The 27,886-nt window shown below is 43.7% G+C and overlaps 1 pseudogene; it reads left to right on the top strand.

The window, feature by feature from the left end:
* The window catches only part of LOC135550951 (rap guanine nucleotide exchange factor 6-like), a 162,015-nt pseudogene extending 138,173 nt beyond the window's left edge, over positions 1 to 23,842 (top strand).
* Positions 23,843 to 27,886: the final 4,044 nt, after the last annotated feature.

Genomic DNA, 27,886 nt, shown 5'->3' with positions numbered 1-27,886 from the left:
CCAGACTTACTGTTTAACCCCTCACCTCGTCAAAATTGCTCTATATGGATAGGACCAAATTGTAATAACAGAAGAACTTTAAAAAGCATATTCATGACCATCGCTATTGAGAACACTGGAGAGAATGTTGTCAGACCAAAGGTGAGGACACAACTGACACACGACTGAATCCAAATTACACTGTTGATTTCATGTGAATTTAACGTTTACTGTACTTTTCACAGCATTTGTCATTAACGAAATCTGAAAATGTTCAGTAACATAAGAATTTTCATTGACATTTTCGAGTACGTGAAGAAAAAAGGATGCCAAGGGTTTGAGTGAGAAGTCTAGCTGCTTTTTCCAAGTGGCTACACACAGTTCCTAATATCAATGCACCTTTATGACTCAACTGTATGGTGCTTTTGATACTGGAAATGACATGCGTTGTCAAATATGGGAATGTGAAGTGCACATTTGGTCTTGGGTGTGTGGTTTGCCTGTATGACATCAGAGGTATTTATTACAATCCTCAACGTCTCATCTTTCAGAACACATCGACTCTTCCCCAGTTTACAGTATTTCCATCTCAGACAACAAATGTGCAAAAGTAACCCAATATAGCGGCAGGGATGGGGCTGCATCTTGTCGTTACTCTGTGCTGAAGTTTATAACGGCTGTTAGTCAAAACCCATACAACGCTGTGAAGCACAGAGCCAGATCTCTGATGTCATGTGTAGCATGTAACTGTACAGCCACAACGTTCCAATTTAGAAGCTTATCAATAACAAAATCTGCATTTTTTTATTTTTTATTTGTGTACAGGATGTCAGGGGCAATGAGTGGAAAATGCTTTCATACCATGTAGGGGTCATTGACAAGTTGTTTCTGCTCGGATTCCATATGGGCCTGGGTTTTCCACTTCCCCAAGCTCAACTGAAACAGTGGTCACTCTCAAGCTTACTCAAGAGGTTTTACTTCTCCTATCTCCTCCTTCTGTTTCCCTTTCTGCCATCCCATAATAAGAACAAGTTAGAACAGACACGGAGGTTTCTTGATTATACAAAGTAAAAAGTCCAAAAATGGTATAGTACGAAAACAGGAAACTGATCACTGTAATCACATGGTACTTGCACAGGGGAACCCATTTTAATCACATGGTACTTGCAGCAGGGGAACCCATTTTAATCACATGGTACTAGCAGGGGAACCCATTGTAATCACATGCTACTAGCACAGGGGAACCCATTATAAGCACATGGTACTAGCAGGAGAACCCATTGTGATCACATGGTACTAGCAGGGGTGTAGTCTCAGGTTAATGGTGTGAGAAGTAAATCAGTTGCTCCCATCTAAAGTGAAAAGCTGTGAGAACACATCAACAGCTCCACAGTAAGTGACACACTCCCTTGTAGGTCAGAAACCAGCGCTCGCCTCTTTAAATCCAGCCCAATTAAACAGGTTGAAGAAATCATTGTTTGAGATTTGACCTGTTGAGTGATTACATATCTCCAGCCCTATCCCCCAGATTTACCAAATCAAGTGGTGGGGGTGAACGCTGTTGTTTTAAGACAAAAACATCCTTGATTGCCCCTTTAATGAGGTTAAAGAAAAGCTCAATGACTGATTGTTTCCCCCACAGGTAATGACTCTCACGTAGACGGCCTGGTGAATTTTGAAAAGCTAAGGATGATTGCTAAGGAGATCCGTCATGTGGTCCGTATGACCTCCTCCAACATGGACCCAGCTCTCATGTTTAGACAGAGGTGGGTACTCTCTCCCTTGGCCCTATACTTAACCACAGACTTAGGTTCTGTTTTGCCTTTTAAATCCTATTGATATAGATTACATGGACTCTGGTGACCTGATCCTAGACCAGCACTCCTACTCTGAGACGCTTTATGAATATAGACCCTCCCCCAATCCGAACCTTGAAGGCATAGAGCAAGAGTTCATGGTAAGTAGATAACGGGCTTAATTGCCAAACTATCGCACTATACCTTTACCCATTAGGGAGATGGCATAATATCTGATCATCAGTGGTTTGAGGTGACATCTGCCTCTTCTCTCTGCCCCCATATGGTGTCCTAAAATCCAGCTTGTCACACACGGTGCATGCCTGCCCTGTTCAGACTTCGTCCACACCAAGCAGCAACACTGCTCCCTTCAGACTCCCTCCACAATCTAGAGTAGCGCCGGAGGGGATGACCACCGTTTGACGCGCTCCTTACCAACTGTGCTATTTTTTTTTTTTTTTTTGCTTTGTTTGTAACTTATTTTTGAACGTATTTTGCACATAGTGTTGCTGCTACCATCTCTTATGACCAAAAATAACTTCTGGACATCAGAACAGCGATTACTCACCTCAAACTGGACAAAGATTTTTTTATTAACGAGTCCGACGCGAATGATATACTGCTTACTCTGAAACGGGCCCATATCCCCATCATTTGCATGAAGAAAAGACCGAGAAAAGGGGGGCGGAGGTCGGGCTGCCTTCTGAGAATTCATAGGCGAGTGAGTAAACCTCCACTGCCATCGTGCAATCATTGGAAAACAAATGGATGATATACGATCAAGACTATTCTACCAACGGGACATTAAAAACATTAAAAACTGTATCTTATGTTTCAATGAATGGATTCTCCATTCATCTGCAGGACAGAGAAGCTACGTCTGGTAAGACTAGGGGTGGGGGTGTGTATTTGTCAGCTGGTGCGCGATGTCTAATATTAAATAAGTCTCGAGGTATTGCTCACCTGACGTAGAGTACCTTATGATAAGCTGTAGACCACACTATCTACCAAGAGAGTTCTCATCTATATTATACGTTGCCATCTATTTACCACCAACACACCGATGCTGGCACTAAGACCTTACTCAACCAGCTGTATAAGTCCATAAGTAAACAAGAAAATGCTCATCCAGAAGCGGCACTCCTAGTGGCCGGGGACTTTAATGCAGGCAGGCACAGAGACTCATTCAAAGCTCTCCCTCGCCCTCCATTTGGCAAATCTGACTATAATTATATCCTCCTCATTCCTGCTTACAAGCAAAAACTAAAGTGACTAGTGACTCGCTCAATACGGAAGGGGTCAGATGACGCGGATGCTAAGCTACAGGACTGTTTTGCAAGCACAGACTGGAATATGTTCCAGTTTTCATCCAATGGCAATGAGGAGTAATACCACCTCAGTCATCGACTTCATAAGTGCAATAAGTGCATCGACGATGTCGTCCCCACAGCCACCATACAAACATATCCCAACCAGAAGCTATGGATTACAGGCAACATCCGCATCGAGCTAAAGGCTAGAGCTGCCGTTTTCAAGGAGAAGGACACTAATCCGGACGCTTAAAAGAAATCCCGCTACGCCCTCAGACGAACCATCAAACGGACAAAGCGTCAATACAGGATTAAGATTGAATCCTACTACACCAGCTCTGACACTCGTCGGATGTGGCAGGGCTTGAAAACTATTACGGACTGCAAAGGGAAACCCAACCACAAGCTGCCCTGTGACGTAGCCCACCAGATGAGCTAAATGCCTTTTTATAATCGCTACAAGGGAAGCAACACTGAAGCATGCATGAGAGTACCAGCTGTTCCGGACAACTGTGTGATAACGCTCTCGGTAGCCAATGTGAGCAAGAACTTTAAACAGGTCAACATTCACAAAGCGGCGGGGCCAGACAGATTACCAGGACGTGTACTCAAAGCGGACCAACTGGCAAGTGTCTTCACTGACATTTTCAACCTCTCCCTGACCGAGTCTGTAATACCAACATGTTTCAAGCAGACCATCATAGTCCCTGTGCCCAAGGAAGCAAAGGTAACCTGCCTAAATAATTACCTCCTCGTAGCACTCCGGTCGCTAGCCATGAAGTGCGTTGAAAGGCTGGTCAGGGCTTACAGCAGCATTATCCCAGATACTCTATACCTACTTCAATTCACATACCGTCACAACAGATCTACAAATTAAGCAAACTCTATCGCACTCCACACTACCCTTTCCCACCTGGACAAAAGGAACATCTGTGTGAGAATGCTGTTCATTGACTACAGCACAGCGTTCAACACAGTAGTGCTCACAGAACTCATCACAATGCTAAGGACCCTGGGACAAAACATTTCCCTCTACTACTGGATCCTGGACTTCCTGACAGGTGGTAAGGGTAAGGGTAGGCAACAACATGTCTGCCATGCTGATCCTCAACACTGGGGCCCATCAGGGGTGCGTGCTTAGTGTTCTCCTGTACTCCCTGTTCACCCATGACTGCATGGCCATGCACGACTCCAACACCATAATGAAGTTTTCTGACGACAAAACGGTGGTAGTCCTGTTTTACCAACAACGATGAGACCAGCCTATAGGGAGGAGGTCAGAGACCTGGCAGTGTGGTGTCAGGACAACAACCTCTCCCTTAATGTGAGCACGACAAAGGAGCTGATCGTGGACTACAGGAGAAGGTGGGCTGAATAGGCCCCCATTAACATCGACGGGGCTGTAGTGGAGCGGGTCGAGAGTTTCAAGTTCCTTGGTGTCCATATCTCCAACGAACTAGCATGGTCCAAACACACCAAGACAGTTGTGAAGAGGGCACGACAAAACCTTTTGCCCCTCGGGAGACTGAAAAGATTTTGCATGGGTCCCCAGATCCTCAAAAAGTTCAACCGCTGCACCATGGAGAGTATCCTGACAGGTTGCATCACTGCCTGGTATGGCAACGTCTCGGCATCTGACTGTAAGGCTCTACAGAGGGTAATGCGTACGGCCCAGTACATCACTGGGGACAAGCTTCCTGCCATCCAGGACCTACAGTTGAAGTCGGAAGTTTACATACACTTAGGTTGGAGTCAATTAAACTGGTTTTTCAACCACTACACAAATGTCTTGTTTACAAACTAAAATTTTGGCAAGTCGGTTAGGACATCTACAAATTTTTCCAACAATTGTTTACATACTGATTATTTCACTTATAATTCACTGTATCACAATTCCAATGGGTCAGAAGTTTACATACACGAAGTTGACTGTGCCTTTAAACAGCTTGGAGAATTCCAGAAAATTATGTCAGGGCTTTAGAAGCTTCTGCTATGTTAATTGACATCATTTGAGTCAATTGGAGGTGTAACTGTGGATATATTTCAAGGTCTTCCTTCAAACTCAGTGCCTCTTTGCTTGACATCATGGGAAAATCAAGACATCAGCCAAGACCTCCACAAGTCTGGTTCATCCTTGGGAGTACTTTCCAAATGCCTGAAGGTACCATGTTCATTTGTGCAAGAATTAACACTATGGGACCACGCAAATCAATCCCAGAACAACCGCAAAGGACCTTGTGAAGATGCTGGAGGAAACAAGTACGAAGTGTCTATATCCACAGTAAAACGAGTCCTATATCGGCATAACCTGAAAGGCTGCTCAGCAAGGAAGAAGCCATTGTTCCAAAACCACCATAAAAAAATACAGACTACGGCTGGACTTGAGGACAAAGATTGTACTTTTTGGAGAAATGTCCTCTGGTCTGATGGAAACAAAAATAGAACTGTTTGGCCATAATGAACATTGTTATGTTTGGAGGAAAAAGGAGGCTTGCAAGCCAAAGACACCATCCCAACCGTGAAGCACTGGGGTGGCAGCATCATGTTTTGGGGGTGCTTTGCTGATGGAGGGACTGGTGCACTTCACAAAATAGATGGCATCATGAGGGAAGACAATTTTGTGGATATATTGAAGCAACTCAGCACATCAGCATCTCAGGACATCAGTAAGTTAAAGCTTGGTCGCAAATGGGTCTTCCAAATGGAAAATGACCCCAAGCATACTTCCAAAGTTGTGGCAAAATGGCTTAAGGACAACAAAGTCAAGGTTTTGGTGTGGCCATCAAAGCACTGACCTCAATCCTATAGAAAAGTTGTGGGCAGAACTGATAAAGCTTGTGCGAGCACGGAGGCCTACAAACCTGACTCAGTTACACCAGCTCTGTCAGGAGGAATGGGACAAAATTCACCCAACTTATTGTGGGAAGCTTGTGGAAGGCTACCTACATAGTTTAACCGAAGTTAAACAATTTATAGGCAATGCTACCAAATACTAATTGAGTGTACGTAAACTTCTGACCCACTGGGAATGTGATGAAAGGGGAAAAAAAGCTGAAATAAATAATTATTTCAACTGTTATTCTAACATTTCACATTCTTAAAATAAAGTGGTGGTCTTAACAGACCTAAAAACAGATTTTTTACTAGGATTAAATGTCAGGAATTGTGAAAAACTGAGTTTAAATGTATTTGGCTAAGGTGTATGTAAACTTCCGACTTCAACTGTATATACTAGGCGGTGTCAGAGGACAGCCCCAAAAATGGTCAACGATTCCAGTCACCCATGTCATAGACTGTTCTCACTGCTGCCTCACTTTACCCCTACCTGCATGTACAAATTACCTCGACGAACCTGTACCCCGCACATTGACTCGGTGCCGGTACCCCCTATACAGTTGGGGGGGGGAGTATTTAGTCAGCCACCAATTGTGCAAGTTTTCCCACTTAAAAAGATGAGAGGCCTGTAATTTTTAACATAGGCACACTTCAACTATGACAGACAAAATGAGAAACAAAACCCAGAAAATCACATTGTATGATTTTTAATGAATTTATTTGCAAATTATGGTGGAAAATAAGTATTTGGTCACCTACAAACATGCAAGATTTCTGGCTCTCACAGACCTGTAACTTGTTGTTCTTTAAGAGGCTCCTCTGTCCTCCACTCGTTACCTGTCTCTGTGTGTGCCTGTCCCCCCATCCTCGGTCACCTCTTTCAGTGGTGGCGGTGCCTCTGCCCTTCCTTGACTGTACTGTTTCAATGTCATTGGGTCTTTCTGCAGGAAGAAGAGGTGGAAGAGTTTAGGGTAAGTCCCCTGGTAATAGTCCTGCCACCCAGTCACCATGCACGCCCCCCAGTCGCCAGCGCCCTCCCAAACCGCATGCCCCTTTCGTGTGTCGATCGGTCCCTAACTCTTTCATTCGCAAATCCATCCTGTCCAAAAGATCACCATTGGATCAGGACAAGTCTGTTTTGCATTGTGTGTGCATCCTGCCATTGAACCCAGATGAATTTAATGTTCTAACCATTTTTGACTGTCAAACAGAATGGTATGTTTCATTTACCCATTTGTTTCAGCATGGTGCATCAGCGAGAGGCATCCTTGTTGCATGGTTGTGTTAGAACCTGCTATGCTCCAAATGCGCTGTATTCAGAATCATGTTAAGTGACCTTCCCATCAAAGTGCTCTCTGAATGTCCTGAAGTCAGTGTTACAGTGACAGTTTGACAGGAAGGTAATAGTTTTGAGAGACTGCATGACCATAACCTGTAGAGCATGTCTGTTTGGTGTCTCCCTCCCTGCTTTAATGTCTCCACTGAAGTCCTGAATAACTGACTGGTCTCCACTGAAGTCCGGAATAACTGACTGCCATCCCTCCCTGTTTAATGTCTCCACTGAAGTCCTGAATAACTGACTGTCCTCCTTCCCTGTTTAATGTCTCCACTGAAGTCCTGAATAACTGACTGTCCTCCCTCCCTGTTTAATGTTCCTCATACTTCTCTCCCATGCTCCATTCCTCACTCCATCCACTTCTTCTCTCCTCCATCCAGGTCTCTGAGTCAGGGCAGCACCAACTCCAACATGTTAGACGTACAGGGCGGGGCCCATAAGAAGCGTGTGCGTCGCAGCTCGCTGCTCAACGCTAAGAAGCTGTACGAGGATGCTCAGATGGCCCGTAAGGTCAAGCAGTACCTGTCCAACCTGGCGGTGGAGACGGATGAGGAGAAACACCAGACCATATCTCTACAGTGTGAGCCTACCTACAGCACATGTGAGTCTGAGTCAACACCAGAACTACCATTTTGGTGGCCAAATGCAACCATGTATAACACAGGGTCTATTTAAATTGAAGTGACTCAATTCAGGAAGTTATTAGAATTTAAAATAAAAATGACATTTTGGCAATAAATATAATATCTTTTAAAAAAGCTTAATTGAGAGTTAATTGTTGAATTGGAACGTCAGTTTACTTCCTGAATTGACTGACTTCAATTTGAATTGACGCCAACCCTGGTATAATACTTATAATCACACCAAGTATTACAACGCCTGACAACATGGAACAAATGTGACAAATTTGACCCTGAAAAATGGGACAACATTTCCTCGATTCACTTGGAATTAAGTTTTGTTCACTTGAGTGTCTTTATCTTGCCTTACACTGCCACCTAGTGGGCAGTATATGTTTCACATTCTGCATTGCCCTACTGTGAGAAGAGGAGTTACTCCTTGTTTAAAAATTAAAAAAGTGCTGTAATAATATTACTCATAATCACACAAATTAAAAAAGATACATTTAGCAAGAGGCTGTACAAATATACCCATTTCATTAATCTTACTATAAATGTGTCAGACATTTCCATTTCCTCTCTGTGACCTTGTTGTCTAATCTTCCTCTTTTTCGTCTTTGTGTTTACTATGTTTACACACCAACCCTCAGGAGTAACTGGTCAGGCCATTCATAGTGCTGATGTTTCTGTGATTACTGAGTTTCTGCATGCGAACATAATAATCTTGCAGTACCTGGTGTCAAATGAATTCTGTCCTGTTTTGATGACTACAGTGTCCAAGAACTTGAGTGAGCGACGGTCCAACAAGTCGGAAATGTCTCCCGTGTCGCTGCGCTCGCCGCTGCACGGGGGGAAGCCCCAGAACCGCGTGTCTCAGGTGCTCCAGGTCCAGGTACCCCTCTACCCCCTACGGAAGAAGAGCACCTCCAAGGACATTCACACCGCACACAGTGAGTCACTGGAACTGTTACTATCTTCTAGGGTTGGAAATGACCCATTAACTATCACAAGATTTCCAGAAGTCCCTGTTGTAAGATCCTCTGGATAGAAATATCATTAGAAGATATGCTATACAATTCAAACACAACTGAGTTTGACTACAGTATATGTTATTCAATGTTAAACATGTTGCATATTAGTGATTTTATAGTGAGTAAAGGCACTGTGATGCCGAAACGTTGGTAAATACCCATTCAATTGCTGGAAGATTACACCTGGAGTGTGTGACTTATTTATTTTGATAGTTTATTCGCCGTTAGTCAGCACCTCCACACAAACTATTATTCTGGGTGTGCGCCAGCTCATGTTTTTTTTTATTCAATTGATTGGACATGATTTGGAAAGGCACACATGTCTATATAAGGTCCCACAGTTGACAGTGCATGTCAGAGAAAAAAATCCAAGCCATGAAGTCGAAGGAATTGTTCAGAGACAGGATTGTGTCGAGAGACAGATCTGGGGAAAGGTAACAAAACATTTCTGCAGCATTGAAGATCCCAAAGAACACAGTGGTCTCCATCATTCATAAATGGAAGAAGTTTGGAACCATCAAGACTCTTCCGAGAGCTGGCCGCCCGGCCAAACTGAGCAATCGGGGAGAAGGGCCTTGGTCAGCGAGGTGACCAAGAACCCGATGGTCACTCTGACAGAGTTCCTCTGTGGAGATGGTTGTCCTTCTGGAAGGTTCTCCCATCTCTGCAGCACTCCACCAATCAAGTCTTTATGATAGAGTGGCAGGTCAGAAGCCACTCCTCAGTAAAAGGACGTACAGTTATTCAGGACTTCAGTGGAGACAATAAACCTGGAGGGAGGACAGTCAGTTATTCAGGACTTCAGTGGAGACATTGGAGTTTGCAAAAAGGTACCTAAAGGACTCTCAGACCATGAGAAACAAGATTCTCTGGTCTGATGAAACCTAGATTAAACTCTTTAGCCTGAATGCCAAGCATCACGTCTGGAGGAAACCTGGCATCAGGCTGTGGGGATTGTTTTTAGCAGCAGGGACTGGGAGACTAGTCCGGATTGAGGGTAAATATGAACGGAGCAAAGTACAGAGAGATCCTTGACAAAACCTGCTCCAGAGTGCTCAGGACTTCAGACTGGAGTGGAGGTTCACCTTCCAACAGGACAACGACCCGACAACAATGCCAAGACAACGCAAAAGTGGCTTCGAGAAAAGTCTCTGAATGTCCCTGAGTGGCCCAGCCGGAGCCCGGACTTGAACCCGATAGAACATCTCTGGAGAAACCTGAAAATAGTTGTGCAGCGACGCTCCCCATCCAACCTGACAGACTGGGTCTGCATAGAAGAATGGGCAACTTCCCAAATAAATTGTGTAGCTTCATACCCAAGAAGACTCTAGGCTGTAATCACTCCCAAAGGTGTTTCAACAAAGTATTGAGTAAAGGGTCTGAATACTTATTTAAATCGTATTTCTGTTTCTTTTTAACCTGTTTTTGCTTTGTCATTATGGGGGGTGTGTAGATTGAGGAAAGAATTCAATTTAATCCATTTTAGAATAAGGCTATAATGTAACTGTGGAAAAAGTCAAGGGGTCTGAATACTTTCTGAATGCACTTTATCTCTCTCCCCCTCACAGACTATAACGGTGTGTATCTCTCCCCCTCACAGACTATAACAGTGTGTATCTCTTGCTCTCTCTCCCACTCAGACTGTAACAGTTTGTATCTCTTGCTCTCTCTCCCTCCCAGACTCCAGCTCTCCTCAGGTGATAAAGAAGCCTTCCAGCTCCCAGCACAGCCAATCAGAGGACGGTTCCTGTTTTGGGATGAGGCCTGCTGAAGAAACTGTGTCCACCGTTTCCTCGCTGCATTCCAGCCCCACTGTATCGCCACAGGGCTCCCCACGCAAAGGTCTACACACTGGCTACCTCACATTACCTCTCACTACAGTATCTTCTACAATTCATTCATCCATCTCACAACTCATACCCATAACTCAGAACCAAGCATACCCATTCTTCATCAAAGTTTGTACCTCACCGTCAGTACCCTCTATATATCAGCACCTAAACCCAGCATCCCTCGCTCATTTGTGTCTTAATCAAGCACCTCAATCATTCTCCCCGTCTCTCCTGTGTTTGTCTACAGTGGGAGGCGTGGCCAACCCCCAGCATAACACCAACAGCCAGATGAACCGGTCTGGCTCGTCATCCTCTCTGACCAGCGAGGCCAGCACCAAGGCAGGCACGGCAGGCAGCCGCAGCTACGGCATAGGTGGGGCTCTCCTCCACAAGAGGTTCCTGCAGATGACCAGGCAGCACATCAGAGACAGGGAGGAAGGCAGGGACAGAGAGATGGAGGTGCTGTTGGAGGTGGAGACAGAGCAGGCAGGGCCAGTGATGATGAGCCTCTCTGGGCCCAATGGAGGCACAGAAGCAGGGGCCGCAAAGGCCACCAGGCCAGGGACCCGCACTCCCCAGGCGGAGACCTCGACAGGGCCAGAGCCTCTAACCCCCCCCAGGCCCAGACTACCAGAGTCCCCCCTGAGGAAGAGGCTGAGGGAGCTTTCCCCGTTCAGGATGCTGAGGGGGAGGAGTCAGTCTAGGGAAAGACTGGCTGCAGTGTTAGTGGCTAGGACACCAGTGGAGGGTCCGGGGCAGACGGGGCCCTCTGAGGCCCAGGAGGGTAGCCCAGGACAGAGACAGGCTGAGCAGGTCAAAGGGCAAGCAAGGAGGTCAGCCAGCCCCAGCAGGGCCTTTGTATGGCTCTGCAGAGACCGACATAAGAGGAGAAAGACTACCTGAAAGACAGACTGAGGAAGTAGCACAGTAGTCCCTCTGTAAAATAATGAACACTAAAGTTGGCTTAGAGGACAGAGGCAATCTGCTAGACTGAGGAAGTCCATTCTGTGTGAAGTGAACTGAATACGTATTTTATGTGTACAGAAAGTTTTGTCATGAGGTTCATTGAAAGATGTTGGTGAACGTTTTCATGTCTTGTATCATACATGTTATTGTTCAGTCCAAGTTGATCCACAACGAGTGACAGAGTATGCATAACCATCTTAAAAGGCAGCTCCATTTAATATGAAGTACGATCTTGAGTTTTCAGAATTTGTTTCCGAAATACTTCAACGTTAGATGTTATTTATGACATTCACAAAATAAGATAGTATAAGGTACGTTAAGCATGTTGTGTTGAAGAGGCTCTACAGGTCAACTGCAATGTGAAAAGTGTGCTCCCATTGTTGATTATTATCTGGTTATTTTCTACAGATGTTATTGATGAGCAGAAACTAAAACAAAGATGAGATGTTTATCCTACTTCTATATTTCTTTACAGGATTTCAGTTTTTGAAATAAAAGACTTTGTTAAAGTCCTGATTAGTGTTGGACATGCTGCTGATCTGTGTGTAGAGCATCTGTAGTAGAGTCTAGGGGGTCAGATCTAGTGAGGGTTGGTAGAGGCTGTGTGTGGATCATCACTTCTCCAGGCTGATCATCTCCCCCTCGTTCTCCCCCAGGCTATGCCCTGATGCCTGCAGGGAAGTCAGACAACCTGTCCGACTCCAGCCACAGTGAGATCTCGTCTCGCTCCAGCCTCGTCAGTAACTGCTCAGTGGACTCAATGCCTGCTGGTCCTGCAGAGGAGCGCCAAGGCATCAAGACCAGGGACACCACAGAGACCCCAGGCACCACCACGCAACTCACACATGCCAACTCTGACTGCAGCCAACCCAGCACCAGGTAACACACACGCACACACACACACACACGGGAATACACACACATACATACACACACACACACACACACACACACACTGTAGACAAAGCAGACACCCTTCATCAACTGACACTAGTCATCCCTACACCAGACACACATCGTATACCTCCTCAAAGCAGACCCGCACCCCTCCAAGCTGGGTTCCAATTATGTCCATGGCTCGTTAAAGCAGTGAACAGGAAATCATAAAAGGCCACTGTTTATCAACATCACATGTTTACTCACTCACTCCCACATTAACTGTGCTGCTCCTTTTATGTGGACAGCTTTTAATTCCATCAAGTAAACAACCCCCTTTACTGTCCCTCCAGGATGATGCCTCCCTGGCATAAATATTATAGACTTCTTGGTCACAATCTCCTTTTATGTAATATTTTATTACCTGGGAACCTGCTGCAGTGGCGGTGGCAGTCTGTTCATTAAATATTGTTTACTTGAACTCCCGGCACACTCTGTAAAAAAATGCATTTTAGATGAATCAGACAGTGTCTGGTTAATGGAAGGAAAGGAGTAGAGCACAACTTTGCTTTATGGTGGGTACAGTGATAAATCCTAGAGACACTGTGTGCTCTGCAGTGTGAGACTGATTGGGGGTAGAAGCTGTTAAGGAGCCTTTTGGCCCTAAACTTGGTGCTACGGTACCGCTTGCCATGCGGTAGCAGAGAGAACAGTCTATGAGTAGGATGGCTGGAGTCTTTGACAATTTTTAGGGCCTTCTTCTGACACTGCCTGGTATAGAGGTCCTGGATGGCAGGAAGCTTGGCCCCAGTGATGTACTGGGCCGTACGCACAATATTCTGTAGTGCCTTGCGGATGGAGGCCAAACAGTTGCAATACCATGCGGTGATGCAACCTGTCAGGATGCTCTCGATGGTGCAGCTGTATAACTTTTTGAGGAACCATGCCAAATGTCTCCTGAGGCATTGTTGTGCCCTCTTCATGACTGTCTTGGTGTGTTTGGACCATGAAAGATTGTTGGTGATGTGGACACCAAGGAACTTGAAGCTCTCAACTTGCTCCACTACAGCCCCGTCGATGAGAATGGGGCGTGCTCGGTCCTCCATTTTTTTGTAGTCCACAATCATCTCCTTTGTCTTGATCACATTGAGGGAGAGGTTGTTGTCCTGGCACCACCCATTCAGGTCTCTGACCTCCTCCCTATAGGCGGTCTCATCGTTGTCAGTGATCAGGCCTACCACTGTTGTGTCGTTGGAAAACTTAATGCTGGTGTTGGATTCATGCTTGGCCATGCAGTCTTGGGTGAACAGGGCGTACTGGAGGGGACTGAGCACGCACCCCTGAGGGGCCCCTGTGTTGAGGATCAGCGTGGTAGATGTTGTTACCTACCCTTACCACCTGGGGGTGACATGACAGGAAGTCCAGGATCCAGTTGCAGTGGAGGTGTTAAGTCCCAGGGTCCTTAGCTTAGTGATGAGCTTTGAGGGCACTATGGTGTTAAACGCTGAGCTGTAGTCAATTAATAGCATTCTCACGTAGGTGTTCCTTTTGTCCAGGTGAGAAAGGGCAGTGTGGAGTGCAATAGAGATTGCAGCATCTCTGGATCTGTTGGGGCGGTATGCAAATTGGAGTGGTTCTAGAATTTCTGGGATAATGGTGTTGTGAGCCATGCCCAGCCTTTCAAAGCACTTCATGGCTACAGATGTGAGTGCTACTTGTCGTTAGTCATTTAGGCATGTTACCTTGGTGTTCTTGGGCACAGGGACTATTTTTATGTAACTATGGTGGTCTGCTTGAAACGTGTAGGTATGACGGACTCGGTCAGGGAGAGGTTGAAAATGTCAGTGAAGACACTTGCCAGTTGGTCCGCGCATGCTTTGAGTACACGTCCTGGTAATCTATCCGGCCTTGTGAATGTTGACCTATTTAAAGGTCTTGCTCACATCTGCTACGGAGAGCGTGATCACAGTCGTTCGGAACAGCTGATGCTCTCATGCAGTGTTGCTTGCCTCGAAGTGAGTATAGGGGTTATTTTGCTCATCTGGTAGGCTTGTCTCACTGGGCAGCTCGCGGCTCTGCTTCCCTTGTAGTGTGTAATAGTTTGCAAGCCCTGCCACATCCGACGAGCGTTGGAGCCGGTGTAGTACTATTCAGTCTTAGTACTATATTGACACTTTGCCTATTTTATGGTTTGTCGGAGGGCTTAGCGGGATTTCTTGAAAGTGTCTGGGTGAGAGTCCTTTTTAGCTCAGTGCAGATGTTGCCTGTAATCTATGGCTTCTGGTTGTGGTATGTATGTACGGTCACTGTGGGGACGACTTCATCGATGCACTTATTGAGGAAGCCAGTGACTGATGTGTTGTACTCTTCAATGCCATCAGAAGAATCTGTACCAGCATAACAGTCCTGTAGCATAGCATCTGCGTCCTCTGACCACTTCCTTTTTGAGCGAGTCACTGGTACTGCCTGCTTTAGTTTGTAAGCAGGAATCAGGAGGATAGAGTTATGGTCAGATTTGCCAAATGGAGGGCAAGGGAGAGCTTTGTACGCGTCTCTGTGTGTGGAGTAAAGGTGGTTTAGAGTTTTTTTTTTCTTCTCTGGTTGGACATTTAACATGCTGGTAGAAATTAGGTAAAAACGGATTTAAGTTTGCTTGCTTTAAAACTCCCCGGCCACTAGGAGCGCCGCCTCTGGATGAGCATTTTCCTATTTTCTTATGGCCGTATACAGCTCGTTGAGTACGGTCTTAGTGCCAGCATTGGTTTGTGGTGATAAATAGACAGTTACAAAAAATATAGAAACAAACTCTCTTGGTAAATAGTGTGGTCTACTGCTTATCATGAGATACTCTACCTCAGGCAAGCAAAACCTCGAGACTTCCTTATTATTAGATTTCGCGCAACAGCTGCTATTTACAAATAGACACAGACCGCCACCCCCTTGTCTTACCGGAGGCAGCTGTTCTATCTTGCTGAAAACACAGCCAGCTGTATGTTATCCATGTCGTCGTTCAGCAGCGACTCAGTGAAAAATAAGGTATGACCGTTTTTAATGTCCAATTGGTAGGATAACCTTGATCGGAGCTCATCCATTTTGTTATCCAATGATTGCACGGTGGCTAATTGGATGGTAGAGGGGGTTTACTCACTCACCTATAAAATGTATTTCTTTGCGCAAATGACAGGGATTTGAGCCCGTTTCAGAGAAAGCAGTATATCCTTCGCGTTGGACTCGTTAAAGAAAAAATCTTTGTCCAGTTGGAGAAGAGTAATCGCTGTTCAACAATATCACAGTTGGTTAGGAGTACATAAAACGACAGCCATCCTCTCCGGTGCCATTCTTGCATTATAATTTCTTCTCTGTTTCATTATGTTACCTTCTCTCTTCTCCTGGTCAGTTTGTCTTTGGCGCGGGGCCAGGTGGCGCGGGGCTCCACCTTCACCTCCTCGACCTCCACAGAGGAACTGGCCCCTGACCACGCTTCCCTGGACAGCGTGGTCGACAGCGGGCGGGGAAGCTGGACCTCCTGCTCCTCCAACTCCCATGACAGCTTCCAGAGCCTGCCTGTCCCCCTTCTAGGCCTGGGCCGACCCCCTGCCTGGGACCACCTGGCGCCTGGGGGCTTTCGCCACACCCAGCTAGCAGGGCCTATAGCAGAGGTGGAGGCTGGGCCAGCCGGAGAGGAGGTAGTGGGAGCACCAGGGTCGGGATCCAGGGGAGGAGAGGACGCCAAGAGGCTCTCCAGAGACAGTTCAGAGCTCAACCAATCACAGCAGAGCTGGGCCTCGTCATCCTCGCTGTCTGACACATATGAGGGGAAATACGGCACCATCAAACGCCGCACTGCAGACGGTGCCTCAGTTGCCCCCGGGGAGGGGCACGACGCACCCCAAAGCACAGCCCCCATCTACAAAACGGTTACTTCAAGCACCGAGAAAGGCCTCATAGGTGAGGGTCCACTGTGTCTTCTCCATCACCTCTACTGTACTGTGGTGTTAGTGTGTAACTGTAAATCCCACTTGTGACATGCTGTGTGTAGATGGGTGTGGTGTGTGTTGAGGAATGACAACAGCAGATTTGTACACTTTTTGGAAAAACATTTTTACTTCCTCTCTTATGGCTTTGGATACACACGCTTTGCCTGGCCACCAGTCTCAAAACCAGCTGTGGCACAAATTGCTTCTGTTTTTTCACCCATGCGGTCCACAGAACTGCAGTATAGTGGGATTTTTTAACCGGGGTCCCCTGCTTGTGCTAGTTGCTCAGCTGCATTTACTACTACTCTGCCACAGACTGTATTCTCCAGCTGGTCTACTTCTTTTGACCAGGGTTTCCTATGTAGTCCATTCCTATTGACCAGAGCCCTATGGGCATTAAATAAGAAATCAGGTGCCATTTGGGACGAAGCGACTGTATCGTCCTCTGACTGGATGGACAGGAGGATTAAAAAGTAGGGCCGGGACAATACCAGTATCACAAAATGTTTCCATGGCAAATAAATAAATAAAAACATGAAGCAAACCACACTCTTTGGTCCTTTTAAAAAACCTGCTATTGTGTACTTATAGCTTGGTAAATACATAATTGACATTTCCAACATTATGACTGTTTTCCTAAAGAACTTTAATCCACTTCACTTCCTAAAGAAGTTAAATCCACTGTTTTGTTTCCTTTGTGATACTGGTATCGTCCGAGGCCTATTGAAGAGCGGTATAGTACATGCCAAATCTGCTGCTACCATTCATCTCACACACCTAACTACACCACCTGCCTGTCGGTGTCTTTATTTCAGTGGTTTAGTAGCTACATAATGGTGGTGAAACAGCTCATTGTTTTATTTTCCCTCCCTCCCCGTCACACCCCCCTTCCCTGTTTCCTCCCTCATTCCCGGTGGCCAGTGTATTGTGTAACCTCTCCCACCAAGGACGATAGGTACAGGGGGCCTCCCCCCACCCCCCCAGGATACCAGGGCCTCACCCTGGTTAACGGACAGGATGGAGCTCCTCCTCGGCTCCCCCACTTGCGGCCACCCGACTATAGCGTGGCCCTACAGAGGTCTAAGCTGCTACAGAGCCCCAGAGGCCTGGTGGAGGCCCGGCGCCTGGGGGTGAACCAGGGCCACGAATCCCAGGGCCAGTCCAGGCCAGGCAGCGTCTGCCTACAGGGTCTGGAGGATAGTGAGGATGGTATGTGGAGAAAGACAGAGGTTACCCTGGCAAATGGTTCACCGTTGAATGTCTCTGATTTGCATGTAATCTGAGCCTCAACTTGTTGCAGCCTTTTTGTCTGTTATCAACCGTAAGCAGGTGAAGTCACAGTATAGAATGTTAGGAATGGCAACATGTCTTCAGTTAGAGGCAAAACTAGCTTGACACATTTCACATGAGACGATAACTTGGCATACCAATATGTCTTTGATAGTGCTGTAAGATGTGCCTAGATGTTTTGTCTGAAGTAATTGTGTCTTCAGTGTTAGGTTAACTCTCCTCTTATCTATTGCAGATGAGCAGGTGTCAGCTGTGTAGAGCTAGACGCCTGAACGGACACTGCAGGTCATTGGAGGGAGGGTGAGAGGATGAGGGAGGGAAAGATGTTTTTAACCTGCCATGCTGCCTCCTCTGGGCACACTCCTCTCACCCCTCGCTGCTCTCCAGGTTCTCAGTCTCAGCTGACGGCTGCTCGAGTCCAAACCAACGGCACCCCCACAGAACTTGTACAATCATCTCTTTTTACTCCATTTTGAAATGTTTTAGCAACTCTCCTGTGTTTCGACTCCCACTGCCCTGGAACAGAGCTGTCAACAGACTGAGATGTGATGTCACGGGGTATGGCTGAGGCGTTTGGGACACAGTGCTTATGAAGAAGGGATGGGCGATGCCTGCTGATCACTCAATGTCTTTTTAACAGTACCTCCATTTGCTTTGGTGCTTTCTTGTCCCAGGTGTTTTTTAATGCTTTTTCCTCAGTCGATGCATGAAAGTGAGTGTTTTTTAGCCATTTGCTTGATTGCGCTCAGCTTTAAATGGCATGCAGACACATGCGTAGCTCTGAGAATATCCAAGAAAGGAGAAAGCATTTATTTTTCTTCTCTGTAGTTTAGAAAGCAGAGATCTGGCAGTCGGCAGAAATGCCCTCAAGTTAAGAGCGACTCCACATATCTTTTAATTTGCAGGGGATGGAGGAGTGGGTGTGGGCAGCTCTTATTGCACCTTGTGGAGTTTCAACAGCATCTCAGGCCATTGTGTATGCTGCACCACACCCTCATCTATTCAGACGCTCTCTTCCTGCGCTTGTTAACCTACACTACTTTACTGGCATGCTTCCGTCTGTATGTTTAATGAATGTTATTCTAAGTTGCTTTTAATGAGTTGACAAACAAAAAGGCTCACTGCTGTAGAATAGTACAATGTTTTATTTTATTGCAGTACTGTAAAACAAAATATTATCACTGTACAAACGTTATTTGGTAAGCTTTAAATGCGAGGCGTGCAGCCAACAGCCCAAAGTTGTTTACATCGATGCTAACAAACTTGTTCAGTGTGTTTGTTACACTAGTAGTTGTCTATTGAATTAAAAGCTCAAATGTAAAAGTATTATGATTTCAGGTTAATTTGATATGTAAAGTCTTTTTTATGCAGTAAGAATATGTGGATGCAGCATAAACAACACATTTGGTGTGTTCTTTTAATGTACCTCTTCCAACTTGGCTATTAAGTGTCTGCTAATCTGGTTTAGTAGTCATGGCAACAAAAGAAAAAACAATGCTTGTCAATGGAAAATGCATTGCAAAACATCTCCATTCCTTGTTCATAATATAGCTATTTGAAAAATAGTACATTTTGTAAAGTATTTTAAAGAATTTGCTTTAATTTTTTCTTCTTATTGCAAACAAAAGCTCATTATTTGTGGAGGTTTTAACCCTCTAGGGTTGAGGGTGAAACTGCTGAATGATATTGTCATTAGGGATATAACTGGACTTACTAGTTGGGAGTCTTTCCTTCAGCTGTCTGTTCTGTATGTGACGCTTGTTGATTTCTTTGTTTTGCCGTATTAAGACTTGAAAATATGAATGGTTATATATAAACAGTGCATGTATACATTTATACATATATTTTTGGTTTGTCATAAATTAATGTTATACAGATCTTGTATAGATGAAAAGAGTCCTCTATAAATACTATTTTAATATTTTGTTATAATAAAATCAAAGATTGTGATTGCCCCTTTTCTGTCATTGGGCAGGAATCTTTTGAGGAACTCTGCTCTCTGGATCGATTTTGATTTGACTCCTCTTGATGTGTTGTTGTATAGGTGTTTAGGTGTTTATTATACAGTTGGAAGTCGGATGTTTACATACACCTTAGCCAAGTACATTTAAACTCAGTTTTTCACAATTCCTGACATTTAATCCTAGTAAAAATTCCCTGTTTTAGGTCAGTTAGGATCACCACTTTATTTTAAGAATGTGAAATGTCAGAATAGTAGTAGAGAGAATGATTTCTTTCAGCTTTTATTTCTTTCATCACATTCCCAGTGGGTCAGAAGTTTACATACACTCAATTAGTATTTGTATTGCCTTTAAATTGTTTAACTTGGGTCAAACTTGTCATGTAGCCTTCCACAAGCTTCCCACAATAAGTTGGGTGAATGTTGGCCCATTCCTCCTGACAGAGCTGGTGTAACTGAGTCAGGTTTGTAGGCCTCCTTGCTCGCACACGCTTTTTCAGTTCTGTCCACAAATTTTCTATAGGATTGAGGTCAGGGCTTTGTGATGGCCACTCCAATACCTTGACTTTGTGGTCCTTAAACCATTTTGCCACAACTTTGGAAGTGTGCTTGGGGTCATTGTCCATTTGGAAGACCCATTTGCGATGAAGCTTTAACTTCCTGACTGATGTCTTGAGATGTTGCTTCAATATATCCACATAATTGTCTTCCCTCATGATGCCATCTATTTTGTGAAGTGCACCAGTCCCTCCGGCAGCAAAGCACTCCCACAGCATGATGCCACCCCAGTGCTTCACGGTTGGGATGGTGTTCTATGGCTTGCAAGTCTCCCCCTTTTTCCTCCAAACATAACGATGGTCATTATGGCCAAACAGGTCTATTTTTGTTTCATCAGACCAGAGGACGTTTCTCCAAAAAGTCGATCTTTGTCCCCATGTGCCGTTGCAAACCGTAGTCTGGCTTTTTTATGTTGGTTTTGGAGCAGTGGCTTCTTCCTTGCTGAGCGGCCTTTCAGGTTATGACGATATAGGACTCGTTTTACTGTGGATATAGATACTTCCTCCAGCATCTTCACAATGTCCTTTGCTGTTGTTCTGGGATTGATTTGCACTTTTCGCACCACAGTACGATCATCTCTAGGAGACAGAACGCTTCTCCTTCCTGAGTGGTATGACAGCTCCGTGGTCCTGTGGTGTTTATACTTGCATACTATTGTTTGTATAGATGAACATGGTACCTTCAGGCATTTGGAAATTGATCCCAAGGATGAACCAGACTTGTGGAGGTCTTGGCTGATATGTCTTGATTTTCCCATGAAGTGAAGCAAAGAAGCACTTTTTGCTTTGAAGGTAGGCCTTGAAAAATATCCACAGTTACACCTCCAATTGACTCAAATGATGTCAATTAACATAACAGAATCTTCTAAAGCCATGACATTTTCTGGAATTATCCAAGCTGTTTAAAGGCACAGTCAACTTAGTGTATATAACTTCTGACCCACTGGAATTGTGATACAGTGAAATAATCTGTATGTAAACAATTGTTGGAAAAATAACTTGTCATGCACAAAGTAGATGTCCTAACTGACTTGCCAAAACTATAGTTTGTTAACAAGAAATTTGTGGAGTTGTTGACAAACGAGTTTTAATGACTCCAACCTAAGTTTGTAAACTTCTGACTTCAACTGTATGTCTTGACTCTGCCTTCCTTAACGTCCTGACTGAGGGCTTCACTGGCTGTGGCCTCCCGTGCTGAAATTGTTTTGCTGAACATGTTCTCATCCAAAGCCACCGCATTATGGAGTCAGCAACAATCTGTTTCTCAGACATTAGAAATGTACAGAGCTGACATTATTCCCTTGTCTACGTGATAGGAAAGCATGTGTGTTCTACATCATCTATTTCTAGTTGGAGGTTCTGTAATGTATCCCACTGAGCACAATCTGGAACAGAGCTTTTATCAGTTTCTATTGCTTTCAGACAACTGTGGTGTCATCCTCTCTCTCTCAGCACTGCGACCCCTGCCGTTATCTACAGGGGTGGATGGTTCTATCATAGAATGATTCTGTAGGTTCTATTACACTCTTCAGAATCCTATAACATACAGGACCTAGTATTACTGTCCATCACCTTTGAGGAGAAAGCAGAAATGTATATACTGAACAAAAATATAAACACAACATACAACAATTTCAAGGATTTTACTGAGTTACACCTATAGTTAAACCTATGGATTTCACATGACTGGGCAGGGGCACAGCCATTGGTGGGCCTTGGAGGGCATTTGTCCATCCACTTGAGAGCCAGACCCACCCACTTGAAAGCCAAGCTCAACCAATCAGAATGAGATTTTCCCCTCAAAAGGGCTTTATTACAGACAGAAGTACTCCTCAGTTTCATCAGCTGTCCGGTTGGCTGGTCTCAGACGATCCCGCAGGTGAAGAACCCGGATGTGGATGTCCTGGGTTGGCGTGGTTACACGTGGTCTGCGGTTGTGAGGCCTTGTTGGACATACTGCCGAATCCTCTAAAATGATGTTGGAGGTAGCTTATGGTAGAGAAAGGAACATCCATTTCTCTGGCAACAGCTCTGGTGGACAATCCTGCACTCAGCATGTCAATTGCATGCTCCCTCAAAACTTGAGACGTCTGTAGCATTGTGTTGTGTGTCAAAACTGCACATTTTAGAGTGGTCTTTTATTGTCCCCTGCACAAGGTGCTCCTGTGTGATGATCATGCTGTTTAATCAGCTTCTTGATATGGAACACCTGTCAGGTGGATGGATTATCATGGCATAGGAGAAATGTTCACTTATAGGGATGTAAACAAATTTGTGCACAACATTTGAGAGAAATAAGCTTTTTGAGTTTGTGAAACATTTCTGGGATATTTTATTTCAGCTCATGAAACATGGGACCAACACTTTACATGTTGAATTTATTTTTGTTCAGTGTGTATGTGTGTGTAATCTATATATATATATATATATATATATATATGAGAGAGTCTCTCCTGTCTTTTGATTGTGTTGTTTAATTTAAGATCACAACTGTGTAAAATGTCAAGGCATTTGTTTAACAGACTACAGCAGTTATCCATTTTGTCGTCTGATGATGATCCGACTTGTGTTGTCCGCTGACCGTGTGCTTGCCTACAGTATGCGTGGCCGGCTCACCCTGGTCCATTCAGTTCAGCTGATCATATTGATCAGGTAACAGTTTATTGATTGATGCCAAACCCTACCCATTTATCCACTAGTAGACCGAGAAATAGCCTGCCTTGCACATTGGGAAGAACAAAAACAACCCCTGATGTTCAATAGAACAGTTGTGCTTTAAACAACTCCTCAATCATGAAATTCAGCTTCCCTGTGTGTCGATTTGATTGGCTGATTACTGTCACCAGTAATGCAGGGACTTTATATTGAAATTGTATATTTTCCCGGCATTCAGTTTAAGCCACTCTATAGATTCAGCCCATACTATACACAACAGTTAAGGGGCTAATGCCAATCCCACTTCAGACAGATCTGTAGTGGAACACACACACACACACACACAAGCTATAATGACATATTGGTAAGAATGAATCCAAAGGCACCTGCCAACACTGTGGCTTTCTTCATTGGCATTATTGAATAAGTCTTGTGCTTCACAACTCTTTCTGGTCTCTGTCATATTACCCGGACTGCAATAAGTGAGCTGAAATTATATGTAACTCAAAAAATATAGGCATTTAGCAGAACTGCACAATTGTAAGCTTGACTGTAGCAATCTGCTGCCCAATGTCGGTTACAAGGTATTATTTGGTCTGTGGCTTACCTTTGTTTTGGTTTGGTCTTACACTTTTCATAGCTCTTGTACCTTATGTCTTTTAGAAAGACCGTTATTTGCTTGTATGCTTTTTTATATTTTTACCAGTGATTGTAAGTACTTGTTATATTTTTGTTTAAGAGAATGTTTTAAAAAACAAAAGTACATTTTATTTCTCCAAGTTAACTGAAATGAATTTTGACAATAATAAACTGTTAAACGTTTGTTTGTCTGTTCTTACTTGCAGTGTAAAGATAATTAAGTGCATCGAAATAACTTTTCTCTCGTTGTGCGAAACTCACTCCACCCGTTTAGCCTCATATTCAATCATTTGTGCTTTGAGCATTACTCTTAATCAATGCATTGATTTCTCTGTTCAATCAGATATGTCATTTTTATGCTTGGTATTACAGTATACCTCTAATCTCTATTATTCTACTGAGAACAACTCACATCAATGTTGTTATAGTATTTAGAGCTGCAATGTGAATCTAGTTCATCTAGTACCCTGGTGTCTTTTTAATTAGCCAAGTTCCTGGTGTCTTTTTAATTAGCCATCTAGTACCCCGGTGTCTTTTTAATTGGCCATCTAGTACCCTGGTGTCTTTTTAATTAGCCATCTTGTTCATCTAGTACCCTGGTGTCTTTTTAATTAGCCATCTAGTACCCTGGTGTCTTTTTAATTAGCCATCTAGTACCCTAGTGTCTTTTTTAATTAGCCATCTAGTTCATCTAGTACCCTGGTGTCTTTTTAATTAGCCATCTAGTACCCTGGTGTCTTTTTAATTAGCCATCTTGTTCATCTAGTACCCTGGTGTCTTTTTAATTAGCCATCTAGTACCCTGGTGTCTTTTTAATTAGCCATCTAGTACCCTAGTGTCTTTTTAATTAGCCATCTAGTTCATCTAGTACCCTGGTGTCTTTTTAATTGGCCATCTAGTACCCTGGTGTCTTTTTAATTAGCCATCTTGTTCATCTAGTACCCTGGTGTCTTTTTAATTAGCCATCTAGTTCATCTAGTACCCCGGTGTCTTTTTAATTGGCCATCTAGTACCCTGGTGTCTTTTTAATTAGCCATCTTGTTCATCTAGTACCCTGGTGTCTTTTTAATTAGCCATCTAGTACCCTGGTGTCTTTTTAATTAGCCATCTAGTACCCTGGTTCCTTTTTAATTAGCCATCTAGTACCCTGGTGTCTTTTTAATTAGCCATCTAGTTCATCTAGTACCCTGGTGTCTTTTTAATTAGCCAACTAGTTCATCTAGTACCCTGGTGTCTTTAATTAGCCATCTAGTACCCTGGTGTCTTTTTAATTAGCCATCTAGTACCCTGGTGTCTTTTTAATTGGCCATCTAATACCCTGGTGTCTTTTTAATTAGCCATCTTGTTCATATAGTACCCTGGTGTCTTTTTAATTAGCCATCTAGTTCATCTAGTACCCTGGTGTCTTTTTAATTAGCCATCTAGTACCCTGGTGTCTTTTTAATTAGCGATCTAGTTCATCTAGTACCCTGGTGTCTTTTAATTAGCCATCTAGTTCATCTAGTACCCTGGTGTCTTTTTAATTAGCCATCTAGTTCATCTAGTACCCTGGTGTCTTTTTAATTAGCCATCTCGTACCCTGGTGTCTTTTTAATTAGCCATCTAGTACCCTGGTGTCTTTTTAATTGGCCATCTAATACCCTGGAGTCTTTTTAATTAGCCATCTTGTTCATCTAGTACCCTGGTGTCTTTTTAATTAGCCATCTAGTTCATCTAGTACCCTGGTGTCTTTTTAATTAGCCATCTAGTACCCTGGTGTCTTTTTAATTAGCCATCTACTTCATCTAGTACCCTGGTGCCTTTTTAATTAGCCATCTAGTACCCTGGTGTCTTTTTAATTAGCCATCTAGTACCCTGGTGTCTTTTTAATTAGCCATCTAGTACCCTGGTGTCTTTTTAATTAGCCATCTAGTACCCTGGTGTCTTTTTAATTAGCCATCTAGTTCATCTAGTACCCTGGTGTCTTTTTAATTAGCCATCTAGTTCATCTAGTACCCTGGTGTCTTTTTAATTAGCCATCTCGCACCCCGGTGTCTTTTTAATTGGCCATCTAATACCCTGGTGTCTTTTTAATTAGCCATCTTGTTCATCTAGTACCCTGGTGTCTTTTTAATTAGCCATCTTGTTCATCTAGTACCCTGGTGTCTTTTTAATTAGCCATCTAGTTCATCTAGTACCCTGGTGTCTTTTTAATTAGCCATCTAGTACCCTGGTGTCTTTTTAATTAGCCATCTAGTACCCCGGTGTCTTTTTAATTGGCCATCTAATACCCTGGTGTCTTTTTAATTAGCCATCTTGTTCATCTAGTACCCTGGTGTCTTTTTAATTAGCCATCTAGTTCATCTAGTACCCTGGTGCCTTTTTAATTAGCCATCTAGTACCCTGGTGTCTTTTAATTAGCCATCTTGTTCATCTAGTACCCTGGTGTCTTTTTAATTAGCCATCTAGTTCATCTAGTACCCTGGTGTCTTTTTAATTAGCCATCTAGTACCCTGGTGTCTTTTTAATTAGCCATCTAGTTCATCTTGTACCCTGGTGTCTTTTTAATTAGCCATCTAGTTCATCTAGTACCCTGGTGTCTTTTTAATTAGCCATCTAGTTCATCTAGTACCCTGGTGTCTTTTTAATTAGCCATCTCATACCCTGGTGTCTTTTTAATTAGCCATCTAGTACCCCGGTGTCTTTTTAATTGGCCATCTAATACCCTGGAGTCTTTTTAATTAGCCATCTTGTTCATCTAGTACCCTGGTGTCTTTTTAATTAGCCATCTAGTTCATCTAGTACCCTGGTGTCTTTTTAATTAGCCATCTAGTACCCTGGTGTCTTTTTAATTAGCCATCTACTTCATCTAGTACCCTGGTGCCTTTTTAATTAGCCATCTAGTACCCTGGTGTCTTTTTAATTAGCCATCTAGTACCCTGGTGTCTTTTTAATTAGCCATCTAGAACCCTGGTGTCTTTTTAATTAGCCATCTAGTTCATCTAGTACCCTGGTGTCTTTTTAATTAGCCATCTAGTACCCTGGTGTATTTTTAATTAGCCATCTAGTACCCTGGTGTCTTTTTAATTAGCCATCTAGTACCCTGGTGTCTTTTTAATTAGCCATCTAGTACCCTGGTGTCTTTTTAATTAGCCATCTAGTACCCTGGTGTCTTTTTAATTGGCCATCTAATACCCTGGTGTCTTTTTAATTAGCCATCTTGTTCATCTAGTACCCTGGTTTCTTTTTAATTAGCCATCTAGTTCATCTAGTACCCTGGTGTCTTTTTAATTAGCCATCTAGTTCATCTAGTACCCTGGTGTCTTTTTAATTAGCCGCCTTGTTCATCTAGTACCCTGGTGTCTTTTTAATTAGCCATCTAGTTCATCTAGTACCCTGGTGTCTTTTTAATTAGCCATCTAGTACCCTGGTGTCTTTTTAATTAGCCATCTAGTTCATCTAGTACCCTGGTGCCTTTTTAATTAGCCATCTAGTACCCTGGTGTCTTTTTAATTAGCCATCTAGTACCCTGGTGTCTTTTTAATTAGCCATCTAGTTCATCTAGTACCCTGGTGTCTTTTTAATTAGCCATCTAGTACTCTGGTGTCTTTTTAATTAGCCATCTAGTACCCTGGTGTCTTTTTAATTAGCCATCTAGTACCCTGGTGTCTTTTTAATTAGCCATCTAGTACCCTGGTGACTTTTTAATTAGCCATCTAGTTCATCTAGTACCCTGGTGTCTTTTTAATTAGCCATCTAGTTCATCTAGTACCCTGGTGTCTTTTAATTAGCCATCTCGCACTCGGTGTCTTTTTAATTGGCCATCTAATACCCTGGTGTCTTTTTAATTAGCCATCTTGTTCATCTAGTACCCTGGTGTCTTTTTAATTAGCCATCTAGTTCATCTAGTACCCTGGTGTCTTTTTAATTAGCCATCTAGTACCCTGGTGTCTTTTTAATTAGCCATCTACTTCATCTAGTACCCTGGTGCCTTTTTAATTAGCCATCTAGTACCCTGGTGTCTTTTTAATTAGCCATCTAGTACCCTGGTGTCTTTTAATTAGCCATCTAGTACCCTGGTGTCTTTTTAATTAGCCATCTAGTACCCTGGTGTCTTTTTAATTAGCCATCTAGTACCCTGGTGTCTTTTTAAATAGCCATCTAGTTCATCTAGTACCCTGGTGTCTTTTTAATTAGCCATCTAGTTCATCTAGTACCCTGGTGTCTTTTTAATTAGCCATCTCGTAC

The sequence above is a fragment of the Oncorhynchus masou genome, chromosome 12 (assembly GCF_036934945.1).
Source record: "Oncorhynchus masou masou isolate Uvic2021 chromosome 12, UVic_Omas_1.1, whole genome shotgun sequence".
Classification (NCBI taxonomy): domain Eukaryota; kingdom Metazoa; phylum Chordata; class Actinopteri; order Salmoniformes; family Salmonidae; genus Oncorhynchus; species Oncorhynchus masou.
The sequence above is the reverse complement of the archived record's forward strand: the minus strand, read 5'-3'. Positions and strand labels throughout refer to the sequence as shown.